Source organism: Rattus norvegicus, chromosome 14, assembly GCF_036323735.1.
Source record: "Rattus norvegicus strain BN/NHsdMcwi chromosome 14, GRCr8, whole genome shotgun sequence".
NCBI lineage: Eukaryota > Metazoa > Chordata > Mammalia > Rodentia > Muridae > Rattus > Rattus norvegicus.
In genome coordinates, this window is record NC_086032.1 from 77,350,927 (window position 1) to 77,364,364 (window position 13,438).

The window sequence follows — 13,438 nt, forward strand, 5'->3', positions numbered from 1 at the left end:
CTTCTCTACTGCACATCTCCACACACACTGGGCTCCACGATCATCTATCAATGTTGGGGTCTGTTGACTTCACAAAGGAAGTTGATTTCCGATTTCCTGGATTCATATGTAGAAACCCGGAGGAAAACCAGGAGAGTACCAAAAAAAAAAAAAATTAGGGAAGAACAGTTATGTGTAAGCCCGGAGCACTCATTAGTCTCTAAGAAGGAATCTTTAAAGGCCATTTTCATGTAGACACCTGACTGGAACTATACCAGGCTACATCCCATTAGCAGCCACCAAAGGCCCCACGAAGGAGGCTGTTCCCGTCTCTGCTTTTTCCTCTCCTAATAGCCGTGCTGTCCTGGCATCCCTGCCCAATTAAAGCTGACCGGAGCCACATTCACATCTAAAGCCTTGTCATGTACTAACATTGTGTCCCTTCTTACCTGCCAGCCCTGGCATCTCAAACTCACATCATAAAGCTGGAAGCCACTTTCTGGCACTGTGATCTTAGTATCCTAATGAGGCAGCTAATATGGGGAAGGAGAGGGCTATGTCCAGAGTTGGCTACTTTACCACTAGTCGTCCAACTGACTCTGAGCAGACCAGTGACCCTGTTACAGATAGACATAAGCTAGTAAACAAATGCACTAACAGCCACAGACTGTATGCCAGGAGGGAGGTACCCAGATGCTGGGATACAAAGGAAAGAGAATTTATTCTAAGCCAGGTATGAGTGAAGATGGCCCTGGAACACAAACTTAGGTTACCCAAATTCCATGCTGCAATGTGGTAAGAGTTTGATGAAATTTTTAAAAGTAACGTAACACAGAAAGTCACAAGTCAGCCACACTGGCTAGGTATTGGAAAGATAGGTTAAAGCGAAAGGAGGGGGAGGGGGCATCTCTCAGCCATAAGCTTCAGGTGCTACCTGATGCTACTCTTAGCTTATTGGTTGGCAGAAACTAAGGTTTCACTCTAAAAGGTTTTATCTGTTAGTCACTAAGTCCAGAGGTAAGCAAGGAATGACTATTTAAGAGGATAAAGTTAACCCAAGATAAACTGAAATCAAGCTTCAGATCTGCAACATTCCAATCTCTCTAGAATCATTGATGTTCTATTCGTGCAATCAGCCTTCTAGAATGTTCAATGGGAGGTTTAGCTCTTTCTGACACTCTTCTTCAGCTTCGTCTCAGTGTGGGCTTTCCTAGAAAAAGATTGGAGAAAGATCCAGCTATAAGTGATGCCATTCTAATGTGGTCTTGGGACACTTGTGTGGAGAGGAAACGAGGCAGGAAAGAACAAGCAGCCACTCCAGGCTGTGTCTTCATGCAGGTCACCGTGGGAACACAGAGTGCTGTGGAATTAGAATAACACTGAAGACCACTCTTTAGAGTCATTCCACCCTGTGTTACAAAGACCTAGGATACCAACCATTCATGCCTACCAGTCACTGGATGAGAGCTGCTGCCAGGGTACTCTAAATTCTGACTTTCTCATCTGATATGCATCCCACTGCAGCTTTCTACCATGAGAGGATGTCCTCAAGTGAAGAGATAGATACAGATGCTGTAATTGTAACATAAGGACAGGTGGGAAGAAGGTGAGGTACAAACAGTGTCTGCTGAGAGATGCTGTTAGAACTTTCCAGAGAAACAGAACCAATGGGATATAGGTTCACAAAGAATTTTTTTTATAAAGAACTGACTCACATGAACACAGAGAAGTTCCCAGAACTGCAGTTGATAGGCTGTGGAAAGCCAACGGTGAGAGTTCAGTCTAAAAGGCTGCAAGGTCGTGACCCACAAGCATCTGGGAGCTCAGCTCAAAGAACGGTAGCAGCTGGAACAAGAGGGTCAGTAGTTCAGTGCTATCCAGACCTTCCATGGACAGGATGGGGTCCACCAACAGAATGGGGCCCACCCGTATTGAAGAGGGCTGGCTACTTTTCCCAGGTGATTCATGCAAATGGCCTTTCCCCCTCACATACCCAGATATCTTCATCTGGAATAGTGTGGACTATCCTGGGTGCCAGTCATCGTGACACATAAAAAACAAGTCACAAAAATGGTCTGAGAAAGCACCTCTGTCAGGGAAAGATCTAAGCAGAGGTTGGAGAAAGAATCATGGCTGGGTCCACACACACAGGGATGGTCCAGGGATGAGATAGGCAGAGCAAGGCTGGCTCTAGGTGTCAACATGAGAGTGACCTATAGAAATCAGCAGAATATAATTATTTTGTGGGCGTCTGTGAACATATGCACTGTGCTAGGCACTAGGGGTAGGAGATGAAAACAGAAAAATGTGCGGCCATCTGATGAGCGAGAGGTTTAATAACAATGGGAGCAAAACCTAGTTGAGTTGGGACCTTCATCAGACTGTCTCTATGTTCTGTGGTCTTAATGTTTGTACCTATGGCGGTTAGTGTTGATAGCCACATGACGAGGTCTCAGATCTTCTGAGAAAGAAGCCTGTGTGTTTGCTGGGAGGGATTATTTAGATTAGGTTAAACAAGTAGGAAGATGCACCTTAATTGTGAGTGCACCATCCCATGTCTTGGATCTGGGTTATAAAAAGAGGAAAACACACTGAGGACTGAATTCACCCACCCCTGCTTCCTAACCATAGATGATTGTGACCTCGAGCTCCTGCCGCCATGCCTTCCCCACCATGATGGACTGTACCCTAGAACTGTGAGACAGACACTAATGTAGTGACCCCATCCATCAATCAGATTCCAAAACCACTGTGATGGTGTTAGAAAATGGGCCTTCGTGAGATGAAGAGTCAGACGAGACTGTACCTTTATGAAAGATCTCAGAGAGAAGCTCGTCATCTGAGGAAGTCAAAAGACAGTGGGACCCAAAGCCTAAATGAGAAGACACCTTGCCCCTGTACATCCCAGCTTCTGAATCATGAGAAATGACTTGTCTATTAGCATCCAACCCATGGTAGCCTGTTACAGCAGCTCCAACAGCCCAAGGCACTGAGTGAATGCAGTAAGCTGGCTGGTCTGTGTGGACATGTGCTACAAATGAAACAGTAAATTGTTATTGTTACACGATATTAAGGCTGAGGTACTTTGTTACACTGCATAGCAGACATGTGGTTTGGTAAGCTTGTTATGCGGAGAAATTGATCATACCACCCTACATGCTTGTGCCTTCCCTTCTCTCTCTCCCTCACATCTTTCTCTTTCTTCCTTCCCCTTTATCCCCTTATCCCTCTCCTTGTTCCTCTTCTCATACCTCTCTCCTTTTCTAACCCCCTTTCTTTCTTCTGGACCACCGCCCACCCTCTGCCACATTTCCCTCCCCTCTAGATGAGGGGATCATTTTCATCTCTGTCCTCATGTGTGGCCAGACCCTGTCTTACCTGTTCAGTGCTTTCTCTCCCAGTCCCTGCTCTCTCCAGGGGTGGCCACTGTTGAACACCCACATCTCAAGTCTGAATTTTCTGTTGGCTGTGCTTAGAATCATCTCTCAGATCCTCCCTAGACAGACTCCAATTCTCCTGACAGAGCCATTCTCCTGGATTTGCCCAGCTCCTGCAATGCTCCTGCCTTAGTTTAACATTCATTCACTTCTCTAAGGAGCCACCTGGCCCCAGGGACAGCCCTCCCCATGAGACTCTTTCTGGTACACTGGGTACTTTTCATACAAATTACAAGTTAGAGACCTCGTCAGTGTTAGCTAGATGTGAGGGTCCCAAAAGGCAGGGATGACGCCTGCCTCATGCCTTGTGGTGTCTTCAGTACAGAACGCCTATGACAAAAATGAGCTTCAGGTAAATATGTCCCACGAATTCACTGAAGATCTGTCTGACACTTTCCCGCTAGAGAGCTTTTATGAAATGCCAGATTCTCTTTAGGAAGGAGTGAGCAGTTTAGACACAAAGCTCACTTTTGTTCTGTTTAAGACTTTTGAGACAATTACCTTCTGTCTCCTAATAAAAGCAAGAGAAGTGGAGACCTAAGTGGCCATCTCCCAAGAACACACCATTCCTCAGACAGTGGTTAGACATATGGTGCTCTCACTGGGAGCAGTGTGGGGTCGTCATTCTATGGGGCAGTTGTATAATGTGCCTGTCGCAGGTTGGAGATTATCCTTCTTTAAGATTGCTAGACACTCTCACCCAACTAAAGGATCCAAGCTCAATAGCGTGCCTGCTTGTCATTCTTGGGAGGCTGTGGCGTGCAAGACGCCTGATAGACACAGTCATCAAGACATTCTCAGAAACTTCTCAACCAGCTTCTGGGGTAGCAGTGAACCCAGTAATCTGATGGTTGGAAAAATCTAAAGTTTGGGAAAGTCTCCATGGTTGTCAGTTTTTAGTGAGTCATTGCTATTCTTGATTGACTTTGCTATGCTCAAGTGTGATTGGGACTGGAATGGTTCCTGCTCCTGGGACTCCCCCTCACTCCCAGACTCTCACACTGTCCTTGGTGCTCAACTGGCCCAGGCCACTTCTAACTCCTACATGAACATGCTTCTCAAGAGCCTCCTTTTTGAAAAAGACTGGTGTGTGGAGGAGACATGCATTTGTAAACACGTAACCCTAGATCCACCAGTTAGAAGCTGTCTCTAAGATGTTCTGCAGTCCTGCCTCCCCCCCTCCCCCACAAAAAAAAAACAGTACCCTGAGTTGGGGACCAATGTTCACACAGTTGAGCCTGAGAGGGCCTTTCCCATGCAGACCTGGACAGTGACTCAAGCACTGCCCCCAACTTTGATCATTTTATTCAGAGTTGTTTATGCTCCATGAGATCTTTCTGTGCTTCTATAGGAATTTCAGGGTTTTTTCCTATTTCCATAAGAATTGCCTTTGAAATGTGAATAGCGATGAGAGTGATTGTGCAGCCATTCTGGGTGGTGTGGGCATTTAACAGCCTTTGTTCCCAGAGCCAGCTTTCCCTGTGAAGCTAGCATCCCCCCAGGAGGGCGGTGAGAAAGTAGAAGCTAGGTGGACTTTCTTTAACAACTCCCCCCCTGTTGCCTGTGCTAGTATGCAGACTTTTCATCTCCTTGCATACTAAATATTTTCTCATCTGATGCTGTTACTAATAAGGTTGTCTTTTTTCAGATAACTTATTGGGAGCATGTGGGATGTCGATCCTTCACTGTGCATATAATCAATTTATTATTTTTGAGGATTTTGAAGACTCTTTAGTGTTTCAGGATCTAAATAAGATCTGGCCATTTATAGAGAATAAGTTTTTAAGTCTGGAACCTCTGCCTCTCTCTCTCTCTCTCCCTCTCCCTCTCTCTCTCTTTGTCTCTCTCCTCCTTCCTTCCTCCCTCCCCTCCCCCTCTTTCTTTCTCTCTCATAGAGTTGGTATTATTGTATTGCCTTGGCTGGCCGGGTATTCTATTGTGAAGGCCAACTCTTGGGTTTAGGCAGTCCTCCTGTTCCAGCCTTCTGAATCCTGGGATACAGACTTAGTCCTTCATGCCCAACTTGAAAAGTCTTTTTTTTTCTTTTTTTTTTGCCTAATTGCCCTTGGTCACACACCAGGTACCCTAAGGAACAGTGTAGGTAGTGAGCTGGCTTGTCATACCCTGGGTCTTACAGGCAAGCTCTCAGTGTTTCATTCTTGACTATGAAGCTGCCGTTACTGTATCAGAAATGTTTTTTTTAATTATGCTAAAGTGTATCCCTCTGTCAAGAACTTATATAATGAAGTTGTGTAGGACTTTATCCATTTATTTACTGATTTTTAAAAATAAATTCATATAGTTTTGAAGCAGAATGTGACTTCTGACCACATTTCCATCCACAGGCATCACTGAGTGATTCTTTTAAAGCAGTTTAACAAGTTCTAGGCAAGCTTAGGACTTTGGGCCTCAGTACTTTACATTATAAACCGAGTCCTGCTGGGAATTCTTCCCTTCAAACTGATGTGGCTTAAGGCTTCTATTTTCGAGTACCATGTGCAGACTGAATGACAGGGGATGGAAAGTCTTCAAGGTGGAGTCTAGGTGACACTCACATGGTCTACATCTGTTTAGATGGATCTGTGGTCTCTGTCTTTCATCTGCATGGTGTGAGGTGGTGAGGTTTGAGTGTCTGGAGTCTCCTGCATGGGTTCCTTTCAATGTGCTGTTGGTATGCTCTACTAACACCTGGCTGAGGGCCTTTGCAGTCTCTTCCTCAGTGAGGAAGCTTTGGTTTTATTTCCTTGTAGTCAGTGTCTAGACTCAGTGTCAGGACAATGCTTGCCTTGTGAAATGAATCTGAGGGTCCCTGCCTCTGAGTTCTTATGCAAGAGAATGGCTGACATCTGTTGCCAGTTTCAGAAGGATTGGCAGCTCTCCTTTGCTCAGTTCAATTTTCCTGCGAGGCTGTCTGGCCCCTGACTTTTCTTTGGCGAAGGTGTTTCCTTACTAATTGAATCTTCCTGTTTGATACTGGTGTGTTTGTGTTGGCTGTTTTTTCAGGATTCAGTGGTGGTAGGTTGCACGTTTGTAGGACTCTATCCATTTATTTCATGTTATTCTGTTTGCCAGCATGGATGGTTCTTAGAGGTCCCTGTGCTTATGTAGTTAGAGGGGCTGGCTGCTTTGCTCCCTAGAGTGCTCAGGTCCTTGATCCTGCCCAGGGCTTGTCTCTCTCTGTCTCTCTCTCTGTCTCTCTGTCTCTGTCTCTCTCTGTCTCTGTCTCTCTCTGTCTCTGTCTCTCTCTCCCTCTCTCTCTGTCTCTCTGTCTCTCTCTGTATCTCTGTCTCTCTCTCTGTCTCTGTCTCTCTCTGTCTCTCTGTCTGTCTGTCTGTCTCTCTGTTTCTCTCATTCCCTGTTTCTATCTCTATTTCTCTCTGTCTCTGTCTCTCTCTGTCTCTGTCTCTCTGTCTCTGTCTCTGTCTCTCTCTCTGTCTGTCTCTCTCTGTTTCTCTCTTTCCCTGTTTCTATCTCTATTTCTCTCTGTCTCTCTGTCTCTCTCTCTCTGTCTCTCTCTCTCTGTCTCTCTCTTTCCCTGTTTCTATCTCTATTTCTCTCTGTCTCTCTCTGTCTCTATCTATCTCTGTCTCTCACTGTTCCTTAATCTGAGAATGTGTGCATGCATTCCTCGTCCAGACAGGACAGGGGCTTTCTTTCTCTCTTCTTGTCTATGAGGTCACTTAGGATGCCAGCATGGCCAGTGGAGTCCTCTACCCTGGAGACATATGAACCCCTCTCCTGCTCATCACTGCTCACAGTGGTCTTCAGTGGCTCTCATTCTCCACCTTCTTCTGCTGGAGGCTGGGCCCCAGTCTCTACTGGGCACTGGTCCTTCCGAGGCACCTGACTGACACAGGTGTGTGCTGTATCACAGTAAGTTTCTGTCCCCATTTGCTTAGTGTGGCATTTACAGTTCTGAAAGGGTGAGGACTGGGAATTGCGTTTGCGTCTTAACTCTACACAGTGATGCTTCTCAGCTGGTTGCCTATTCTCACCTTACTCCTACGCAAGGAGGCTTTAACATACGCACTTTCCCAATTGCTTCATCACTTCCCATCACAGAGTTTTGAGTCCGCAGGTGTTCTGTGTGTCTGTTTTTGTAAACTGGGTGTAGTTGAGTTCCGCCTGTGAGAACCTGGGGCGATGACCCTGTTTCCCCCAGTGGAAAGATGACAAAATCAGTACCTAGGAAAGGCTGGCAGGCTGTGTCATTTCTGCCACTCAGGGAAGAAAAGCACAACGCACCTGGTGGGGCTTCGAAAGTATATCAGGACTGGGCAAGATGATTTTCCACTCCTATGAACAGAAGAAGGAAAGACTTGACTTCATGAAAATGTGTGCTGCGGAAGGCTGTTCAGCCTCGGGGAGCCCGGGAGTCACGGGAGGGAGACTCCGTCTTTGCTGCTTCATCTCAGATCCTGTCATTTTCTTCAGACTTCGGTTGTCGCCATTCACCTTCTTCCCAAAAGCTGACAAAACCCAATTATGTGTTCGGCAATTTGTGCTGCGACTAAAGCCTTCTTCCGAAAGCCTTTGTTTTCACACAGTTTGCTTAACTCCTTGAGCATCTCCAGTTGTGGATAGGACTGTTCAGTGGGCGGAATGGCTCACACTGTGGACGAAGCTTCGACTGCTCAGGTGATGTGTTTTACGTTCTGAGGCCGATATGGAGATTAAATCTCCAGAAGCTGCTATTTTTGCCCAAGCGCCACCATTTCCATTTAATCATTTCCCTCCTCCAAATTCATTTGCCTCAACATCCAACCACTGTGTCGACCATAATTTACACTGTGGCTTTCACCTCACCCGTGGAGTGCTTGCTGCTGATGGGTAGAGATGGGCTCAGTCTTGATGTCTGAGCTGAGGCCACTTCTCACAGTGACAGGCAGGGGACCGTCAATCCATTCAGGAAATATGTCTAGGGTAAGTTTACACTTGTGACTTAGAAATGCCATCATCTCTGTGTCCTCCCACGGTCTTCCCTCTGTGTCTTTACTCTGATTTTCACCTCTTATAAGGACATCAAGCAGGTGTTTTAGGATGCCCCAGTGAATGGCAGTGAATGGCGAGTGCTTGTTCCTGATTGGTAAGAAGAGAAATCAAATCATTATGCGTCTGCGTCAGACTATCCACTCACTCCTCAGCGCCTCAGTTTCTGTCACTGCTCACGAGCACCCATGCATTTCCATGTGCAGCAGGAAGCACCACAGACATCTTACTTCTTGTCACCTATTACCCTTTTTGCTGCTTAGCAACTGAGTCCAAAAACGTCACTCAGTGGATGTTCCAGCAACGCTAGGCCCTGATCCCTGCACTGTTCTCCCTCCGAACAAGGCAGGTGGTGAGCAGTCATTTGGCAGAAATGCCTGTGGTTTAGGTATCTGGGAAGCTTCCCTCTGAATCATTGCCCTGAATGCTGGGACCTTTCAGGGGTCCAGTCACATGACTTCGTGGCCATGTGAAATCAAAGCTCTGGTTCAATTCTACACTGCTGACAAGCAGAGGGTTCAAATCCTATTCCTAATTCTATGACTCTGCAGATGTATACAGCCAGTGTGGAACAACAGGTACCTTACACGCGAGCTTGAGTTTTTAGTCACCCACTTGATTTCCCTTCACTGGCCGTTCCTGTGCCAAGGGCTCCTGAGGTTACACCACGCTGAGCAGCTCCTCTCTCCCCCACACACAGTGCTCACCTCCCTGGGACCTGAGAACGGGGCCTGTTTTGGAACTAGGTCATTGTTGGTGCAACTGAAGATCTTAAGTTGAAAGCAGCCTGGATCTAGGGTGAGCCTCACATGAAGTGGCTGAGTAAGAAGACAACAGAGACCCGTGAGGAGAAGCCCTGTGACGGTAGGGAAATGAGTTGGAGTGATGTAGGGGCAGGATTCAGAGTGCCAAGGACTGATGACAGAGTTAGGGAAGGGCCGCTAGGGTCTTCATGAGTGACACAGACCTGCTGACACTTTGGCTCTGGACTTTTGGCCTCTTGAACTGTGGGATAATTAATTCCTGTTGTTTTAAGCTTCTTGGTGACAATTTGTCAGTATGATTCCAGGAAAGAAATACAAAAAGGTAGTCTTGATTGCCAACTTATCACAATGTAGACTCTCCTGGGAAGGGAGTCTCTGCAAGGAATTGCTGGATTAAGCTGGCTTGGTGACATATCTGTGCAGGACTGTCTTGACTCTATTAACTGAGGTTGGAAGACATCCTCGCTATGGGTGGGCTATAGTCTGGAGAAAGTGAGCGGAGCACTAAAATGAATGCATTAACCCATTGCTGTCTGCTCTTGACTGCTGCCCTGACTTCCCTGGAACGGTGGACTATAACCTGGAATTGTGGGCCATATCCACTCCTTTTCTCTTCAGTTTGCCTTTGTCATCATATTTTATGACAGCATCAAGAAAGAAAATGAAGACATCAGGCACACGGGGAGGAAGGACAGATTGACAGTTGAATTCTCGAGCTCTCCTGAAAGCTTGTCTTATGAATTTTCCACAAGCTGTAAATTAATTTATGTCCTAAAGTTGCTGCAGCACTCCACTCATATGAATTAGGCATGCAAATTCCCAACCACTTACAGATTCAGTGTTTTTTTCTGATAAGAGCATAGACTGCTAGGAAAAAAAAAACCCGGCTTGGGGTGTTATTAAACACATTTATCAACAAGAAAGCAAAGCGCTTTTTAATGATGCTGAAAGCAGGGTTGCCACTCTGTGAAGCCAACCCCAGCTTCTCTCTTCATGTGTGGAGAGTGGAGCAGGCAGCAGAGCAGGACCGCATGGAATGTCTGCACCGAATGCTGGCCTTGACTTTCCACATCAGCTCTGCCAGTTGGCATGGACACTGGCCAGAGGCTGACTCTTGGGTGGAATTTCTCAGCCCTGGCCATGAATATGAAAAAGAACTGTACCATCTAAAGAGCCAAGGATGAAAGAAGGCTGAATTTAGGACCAGGGCCCACGGATCTATAGTTCCACAGGGGTTGGGGTATATTTGGAATTCCCAAGGTGTATTTTGTAGTTTCCAGCATGTGGATGAAGCACAATGTGCATGGTGAGTTCCGGGGATCATTTCCAGGCACCCCTCACATACCAACATCCTCAAATGCTTGGTTTTATTACACAAAACTGAAAATACCTTCTCCTGTTTGTTTTAAATCAGCAATGTCCAACCTCTAGCCCATATACCTCATGTAGCCCAGGATCGTCACAGATGCAGCCTAACACAAAATTCTAAATGTATTTAAAGCGCAAGGTTTATCTTTGTTTTGTGTAACTGGATTGTCTGATTTGGGGCATGAACTTTGTAGATTGCAATGCCACATTGCAGTGTTCCACAAAATAAACATGCATGGGCTCTCACAACCTATGAGTCACAGGTTGGACAGCTTCAGTTAACTAGGTGTAGATGCTGTGGAAATGCTTGTTACATTGTACTTTTGAGGAATCCTGACAAGAAAATACCCTGTGGATGTTGAGTAAAGACACATTGTTTTTGTGCTCCCCCTATGAGATGGTCAGCTTTAACTTTCCACTTGACACAATGTAGGAGCACCTGGATATTTAGTTTCAGTAAATGAGTGTCTAGATCAGTGGTTCTCAACCCCCTTTGGGGCCTAACAACCCTTACACAGTGGTCACATGCCATATAGCCTTCATATCAGATATTTGCATTATGTTCATAACAATATTGTAGTTATGAAGTACAACAAAACTAACTGTATGGTTGAGAGATAGCACAGTTCCTCACAGGTGAGAAACTGTCTTAAAGCTTGCAGTATTAGGAAGGCTGAAAACCCCTGGTCTAGATCAAGTTTGCCTATAGGCATGTTTATGTGAGGTTGACTCAATTAATTAAATAGCTTCACACTGAGTGGGAGGGACACGATTCCCTAGGTAGCAGGTCCTGAACTATATGAGGGTGGAATGATCAAGCTGAACAAAAGTGAGAAAGCAAGCAAGCATGCATCCATTTCTCTTTCATGTGAACATCTCGAGTTCCTGACTTCTTGTCTTCTCTCCTATGATGAACAGTAGCCAGGGATTCTGAATTAAGATAATCCCTTTCTCTTAAGAAAATCGGAGGACTTTGTCAAGGCAACATGAATGAAACTAAAGCATTCCAGTTATCTAAGTCCCCAGTTGGATCATGTGTACATAGTACTGAGAGCTCTAGTTTTTTTCTAGTGGAGATCTAGCAGTTCCAGGTTGGGTGAAGACCTTAAGTCTGTGGCTTTGAACTGAGCCAATGACATGTGGAGAGACACAGTCAACACCAAATGTCATTCCTAGGCATCATGGTTGGGGGTGTACAGTGAAGGCCTTCCATGTCTGGAACTGAGATTTACAGTTTTAATACCATCATCTGTGACCCTCATCTACTCAGTAGTGGACCCTGGGCTCTGATGGCAGGGTGGGGCTTGAAGTCCTGGGTTCTATTCCCAGCATGACATAACTGGATGAGGCAGTGCATGCCTATAATCAGAGCCCTCAGAGGACCAGAAATTCAAGAACATCTTTGACTTACCTAGGCTACATGAGACTGTCTTGAAAAGGCAGGTGCCAGGAAGGAAAAAGAGACACTAAATTGACTGAATTTCTTTACTTGTAACTTGGAACGTCAGCTAGGTTTGCTCACACAACTTTCCCTTCCCTGTTGGATTGCAGCCAGTTAACCTCCAAAGCCACGTTTTTCCCCTTCTACATTTTCCTGAATCTTTGTGGTTATTACCCCAGCTTGGTTTCCCAGGAGAGTGCATACCAGAAGGTCTGATCACCATAGGGAATCTACAGATAGGATAGATGGTGAAGGGAGGCTAGGAATGCAGCCCAGGTGTGGTCTTAAGGGTTAAGTCCTGAAGGCAGATGGAACCAGGCTGGGCCTGCAGTGAGTCTGACTGTGGACCAGCAAGGAATCTCTTGGGGCTGTACCTTCAGAGGACTTTGGAAATGCTGATGAACATGAAGCTGTTTGTCCCCAGTGGTAGACTGCTGAGGAAGCCAATGGCTGTGGATGCTCAGCTCCAGAGAAGCAGGGAAGAGGGACAGAGGAGCCTGCTAGTGTCAGATCTGTGACAAATTCACTGCAAGGATCCAGTGGATCATAACCAGATCTAAATGACACTTTTCCAAACTGTGTTATGCCTGAGTAGCTGGACCTGTCACCAGAAAGCAGTATGTCAACACGGGTGGCTGATGTCTGGAGCCAAAAAGATAAAGATGTGGTCAACCAGGTATGCAGTGGTTGTTTATTAAATGATGTCAGAACCACCCTCCTCTCTTTCTGTGTGTGTGTGTGTGTGTGTGTGTGTGTGTGTGTAATTCCCTGATTTATATACATTGTAACTTATTAAAACAGCATTAGTCAATGGGACATTCTGGCAAAACACACCTGAACACCAAGGTCCCTGCAGGGGTCCAGCCCACTGTGGGCGGTGCCATCCCTAAGCAGGTAGTCCTGGGTTCTATAAGCAAGCAGGCCAAACAGGCCAGAATAAGCAAGCAAGCAAGCAAGTAAGCAGTGTTTCTCCATGGCCTATGCATCAGCTCCTGCTTCCAGGTTCCTTGAGCTCATGCTCTGACTTCCCTACATGATATGCTGTGATCCGGACATGTAAACTGAAATAAATCCTTTGCTCTCCAACTTGCTTTTGGTTGTTTTTATCCGAGTAATAGAAAGCAAACTACCATATCCTCTCAGGTTCATGTGTGTGAACACTTGGTCTCAATTGTGGTGATGTTTCAGGAGATTGTGTAGTCTTTGAGATAGAAAACTTAGTTGGTGGATATAGGCCAAGAAAGGAACAACCTGGCCTTTTCATTACAATTTCCTGCTTGGCACCATGTGAGAGGCCGCAAGCTCTCTAACCTTACACCAGTCTATTCCAGACACCATCCCTTCCCCCACAGTGACAGGCTGTTCCCTCTGAATTTATGAATCAATGTTAACTCTCCTTAGGTTGTTTCTGCTAGGTATTAGACACACTTGAGAAAAGGAAGTATTTTGCCATACCTAGC

General features: G+C 45.9%; 1 protein-coding gene and 1 long non-coding RNA gene across 4 annotated transcripts in view; both read left to right on the forward strand.

Moving 5' to 3' along the window:
* Nucleotides 1–13,438, forward strand: part of Stk32b (serine/threonine kinase 32B) — a 262,047-nt gene that overhangs the window by 50,252 nt on the left and 198,357 nt on the right. The gene's annotated exons all lie outside the window — the stretch shown is intronic.
* LOC134481774 (uncharacterized) lies at nucleotides 996–3,043 on the forward strand. 2 transcript variants are annotated; one of them, XR_010057576.1, is made up of 2 exons: nucleotides 996–1,937; nucleotides 2,611–3,043. It is a non-coding gene; the product is annotated as an uncharacterized LOC134481774 (long non-coding RNA). The 2 variants fall into 2 exon arrangements; XR_010057577.1 differs by having other exon boundaries at nucleotides 996–1,837.